Consider the following 6000-nt stretch of genomic DNA (forward strand, 5'->3'; position numbering starts at 1 on the left):
AATTAAGCTGGGAATACATAAAACGCTTATTTTCAGCCGGGCCGAACTTTAAATATCCTCCACTATTTGGAACGAATTTGGAAATTTTCAAAAAATAAAATCCGTTATAATTTCTGTTAAAATCTTCAAAATACCGAATATAGCCGTTATATTTCGGTCTATACGACGTGGACCTACATAGGCATTGTTTGTCAGAAGCCATTATAATATTCAAATTCGAAACTTGAAATATACGGTGAATAATATAGCTAAAATCAACAAAATATCGTATATAGGGAGGTAACGCTATATCGGAGCTGTGCGAAGACCTGGACCAGCATAGACAATTTTCTGTCACAGACTATAGCATCCATTACGAACTTCAAATACGGCATCTCAAACAATTTCGGTGGGTATTGTACCTAAACTCGTCAAAATACCGAATATAGGGAGGTAGTGATATATGGGGCCTATACGGAGACCTGGACCTGCATAGACAATTTTCTGTCATAGGCTGTAGTACCCATTACGAACTTTAAGTACCAAATTTGAAACATTTCCGGTGAATAATGTCGCTAAAATAATCAAAATAGCGAATATCAGGAGGTACCGTTATATGGGGGCTATACGAGAACGTGGACCTACATGGCCCATTTACGAACTTAACCTGCGTACTGGAAAAATAAACATATATGCAAAATGGTCATCTGATGGCTTCTTTGTAGAGAAACAAAGGAGTTTTAGGTTGACTTATTTCGATTTTGGCCTTACGCTCCTTTGTTCTTTTCCGAAGAAGCCAACATATGACTTAAGTAAGTCAGAAAAGCGATTTATGTATTATCTCCTTTAGTATGCTAGTATAGGGCGGTAATGCAAAGCTACTGTTCCAATAAAGATCTCTCAGCGCAAAAAGCTGAAATTGTTTTTGCACCGATTTAATTTTATCAAAGTAGATTGCATAACTAAGATCCCATACAAATGAAGCATATTCTAGTATAGGCCGAACAAGTGATACAAATAATTGCTTTGTAATACACGGATCAGAGAATTCTATAGCCCGGCGTTTTTTGAATCGTAAAACACCATTTGCTTTATTAATCATAGATATAATATAATTATTAAAAGACAATTTGGGACACATTAGGAGGCCATGATCGACAAAGGATTCAACGGGTGTTAAAATGTTCCCGTTAATATTATCTACAGTCGATAAAAACAAATAGATCGTGAATGCCACATATAGGGTGAGATTAAAAAACTGCAACCAACTTCAGACTGCTGTCATTTCTAAGCCACTCGTCCGACAGCTACTGAATTTATTCCAGACACAGCTCTTTATATTGTTTACAAGCATACAAAAGCATTTTGTTGACAAAAAAAAAGTTATTCGTGATAAAATTCAAGCGTGATAGTGTAATTTCTTTATATTTGGCTGAAAAACCACAAGTGGCTATCGTTAGAGCACTCCAGCATTTAAATGTGAATAAATCTTTTGTGTCTCGTACCATTGCTCGTTACCGTGATACTGGTAGCGTAGCCCGACGTCAATGAAGTGGACGGAAGAAAACAACAACATCAGCAGAAATGGTTCGAAAAGTAAAGAAGCGACTTGATCGAAACCCGCGTCGCAGTGGCCGAAAAATAGCTCGTAAGCTGAACATATCGCAATATTCCATTCGGAAAATATTGTAAAATGAGCTCGGGGTAAAGCCATTGAAATTCCGAAAAGTGCAAAAACTTTCACCGCAACAGAGAGAAAATAGACTCAAAAGAGCTAAAGAGTTGCTTCGCTTGACCGAAAGTGGTGAACTGCCGAATTTGGTTTTCTCCGATGAGAAAACATTCGTTGCTCAGCAGTTTGTAAACAAACAAAATGATCGTGTTTATTTGCCAAAGGGGTCAGCTGTAAATGTGCACCTTCGGTTGACCACCAGAACTCAAGCGCCGGCCATAGTGATGGTGTGGGCCGCCATAACAGCCGAGCGGAGAGCGATGCTCGTATTAACTGACCGTGACATCAGAACAAATGCCGAAAATATTCTGGAGGGTGTATTAAAGCCTTGGGCACGCAAACATTTTGGCCGCAGACCTTGGGACAGACAGGACTCAGCACAATCGCTTCATTTCCAGCGCACAATGGCCACCAAAATCTCCGGATACCAATGCGTTGGGCTATTATGCCTGGATTATTTTGGAAAGCAAAGTTGGCATTAAAAAATACCAAAAACCGCTTCGCAGGAAATGGGCCAAAATACCGCAGAGCGGGCAGCGTGTTGTGCCAAAGGTGACCAATTCGAACAAATCTGAATTTATTCTAAAATTTGATGCTATTTCCGACATTTTTTGCTTTCATTCAATAAAATTAAAGAAAAAAAATAAAAAAATATAGCGTCTGACTTTGTTGCATTTTTTTATTTCACCCTGTAAGTGTACATTTTTTAAGATTTAAATCCATGAAATTTAAATTGTACCACGAAAACAAGCCATTTCCAAAAATTGGACATCATTATAAAAATATCTTTACATCATTACTGTATACATCTGTAGGTTGGAATATGTTATTGAAGTCGACAAACCGTTTACAAATAAGAGAAAAATACCGACCCAAGATGACTTCCTTGCGGAAAACTCGATGGTATTTTAAAAAACTAGATTGGTAACCCTCAAAAAAGCTAATTGTGTCCTATCTCATAAATACGATGTTTTTCACGACAATAATTTATTACTGAAACCTATATGATTTAGTTTATACATTAAAAGTTAGTGATTGAAACGATTAAACACTTTTCTAAAATCTGTACAGATTTTATCTGTTTGCATACCATTGATAAATCTCTTTACAACTATGGAGGTAAATTGGTCTATAATTGGATACATCGGACAAACTACCTGATTTATACAATGGAATTAATTAAGATTTCTTCCAAAGAGAAGGGAAGTATCCAAATTTTAAAGAATTATTAAAAGATAGTGTTAATGGGTGCTAAGGTGCTATAAGAAAACATTATTTGATATTTTTCCTAATTATACTCTCAGCCATATGGCTTGAGATGGTATATATAATTTAATACGGCCAAAACGAGCCTAGTCGAAATAACGGTTTAAGACCCTAGTACTTTTTATCCAAATCAGTTTCAGATTTAGCGATGTTCGGTTGTCTGTCTGGCTGGCTGATGCGCACGATAACTCTCGAAGGTAGTAACCGATTTGGTCCAAACCTTTTACATCGTTATATTGCTACTACTCCTTCTAGTACCTCCCCCACAAAGGGTCCAAATTTGGAATATCGGAAACGCTCATAAAATGCGAAATATGCTGCAGATTCTCTTCAAGTTTCACACATACCTATATTTTTACCATATCCCAGCTGTTTCTGGTAACTTTCCAAAAAAGTTGAGCATTTTCAAAAAGTATATACACTTTACCCAAACCTGCCACCTCCAATGATTATATCAGACTAAGGTCATAAGCCAGTCAAATGGACAATATTGTTCTATTCTATTGGTAGCTCTCCTGTAGAGGATCAACATTTTAAATGCCAGCTGTTAGTTTTTTTGTACCATGATAGTATATAAGAATTTCAAACAGTAAATCATTTTATATTTTCTTCCAGGAAACACAAGCGATGACTTAAGCTAGTCAAAAAAGCCTTCTATGTATTCTCATCTTAAGTTTTCGTAGCACTAATGAAACATTTTAATTTATTGACGCCTCCATTCAGTGCATCGATGCAAATATTTATTGTAACAATGAATCGATGCAATCAAGTTTTTTTCCCCCTTTCGGTTTATTCACTTTGCTTTGTGCGGATGTGATCGTATAGGATAGGATATTTGAAAGACATCCGGGTCGCATTATTATATTCAGTAACCATATGTGCATCGCTGTCACTCTCTCTCTCTCTACTTCATACCAGAATTGAACACATTCACATGCCTGCGTGTGCCTATGCAAATGTGTAATTATTCTTTCAAAAACACTTCACCTCAAAGAACCCAAAATCCAGTGTGTCAATGACATAATGTGTCTTCATTACGGATGTCCTGGCATGGCTGACTTCAATGTGTTCGCGACATTCTCAAATCGTCACCTGCTTCCCTTGACAAAAGTTGCTGTGGTGCAAATCATTTGGCTTTGCCCTTTCAAAGTTCCTCTCCGTAATTACAGCTAAGCTCTGTTCAAATATCTTCTCTACGTTCGCTGTTCATTAGTTCAGCTCAACTAATTGGGAATTATGTGAAATAAGTTTTTCATATCCTTGCTAAAAGTTGGTTTCATTTGTGATGTGTCCTGTGTCGTGCTGTGATGTGATGTGACTCGCTCGACCTTGTTTGTTGCGCTCGAGTATGTGTATGTGTGTGTTTTTTAAGCGTCACACTTTCGATCGAACTTAACAGGCCTGTGGTGCTTACTGTGTGCCGCCAACAGTGACGTCACTGCCACCATTAAAGGCCGATAAGGACTCAATATGGCTGGTTGCTGGTGATATATATAAACACAGGCTTTCACTTTCCATAGCATTTTCACTTTTCACAGATTTCTTGGCAGCCAGTGACAGTGGCTGGAAAACATTTGGCCAACCAGCCACCCACTAACCCAAAAAAAGAAAACGGGTGCCTGCCATCTGGACAGTGATCCAAAAATTATATTTGGCTGGCATGGTCGAGTCGTGGAGCTTAGAAAGCCAAACATAAAACAATGTTCCGGTTGTGTTAGGTCATGGATTATTTGTTGAGTTTTTTTGTAAGCCTGCGTCCCTCCCTCCCTCCCTCCACTAAACCCGGCGAAACCCAACGGAATTCCTCCTTTGACTTGCACACTCACACACAAACAAGCACGGCGAGAGTGTAAAGTAAAGAGAGTAAAGCGAATGCACGTGCTTTTCGAAAATCATGTGGCGGTTTGGCATTGGTGGTGTTCGTTTTTGTGTTTGTGAGTGCTCTTTGGAACAATACAAACAAAACTTTATCGGAATTAAGGACATCGCTGATATGGAAAGCCATTACCATATATTACTTTTCACTTTGGCTGCTTCCGTGCGCCAAAATGGGTGCAAACGGAAATGAGAACTTCCGTCTATACTAATTGTGCCACCAATACACACTCAGACAAGGCAGTCGACATAACCTAGGCTGCCGCATTCAAGTCTCAAGGATACCTGTACGGAAATGCATATTTTCACTTTTTCATTCTTTCTTCTTTTTTTCGCCTACCCCTCTTCACCATACTTCGCGTTGTTTGTTTTTAAGCCTGTCTGTTGCTCATTGGAATGATGGGTTGAGGTGGACAAACAAACATCAGTTCACATTGGCACATTTTAGACAAAAAAGCACATTGTTGCTTTTGTTTATGTCTTCAAAAAAAGGAGGGAGAAGGTCGGCATGCCAGGCGCATGTCCTTATAATTTTGTGAGAGCCTCCAAAATTCCAAGCAGAACTCCCATTCTCATCGATAGTGAAAGTACTGCATGAAACCGAAATCAGTTCTTTGCGGATTTTCGTGCTGTCAACTCGGATCGGATATTTGAAAACACGAATTGTAATCGACTAGAATTTAATATATTATAGAACAACTTGAAGTATGATTTAATGATATTCAATAAAAGAAGAACGAACGGCAAAGTTTTCAAGTGAAGTGTGTTAATGTGTTGTTGAATTTATATTATTAAAGGACATTACTGAAAAATAAAATTAAATTAAAAACCAATACTCCATTTAGTGCCTTCTTTTGAAAAAACGTTCAATTATACTAAATAATATAGGTCAAACTTACCATATACGAACCTCGGTCAAAATAATAATTTATTTAATAATACTTCTATAGAATTTCCTCAATAGTTTTTCAATTAAAATCCTTTAATCCGTGTTTTAGAGGAAGATTCAAAATTATTCTGAAATGTATCTGAAAATATACAAATGTTTGATTCTTTTTTCAGAGGAGAAAATTTTGAAAGATATTTGATTTTAAAAGATTTATGAAATATTTATTTTTTTTCTTGTAAATTGAGCATGACCAACAAGT

This window comes from Musca domestica, unplaced genomic scaffold, assembly GCF_030504385.1.
Source record: "Musca domestica strain aabys unplaced genomic scaffold, Musca_domestica.polishedcontigs.V.1.1 10, whole genome shotgun sequence".
NCBI classification, from domain to species: domain Eukaryota; kingdom Metazoa; phylum Arthropoda; class Insecta; order Diptera; family Muscidae; genus Musca; species Musca domestica.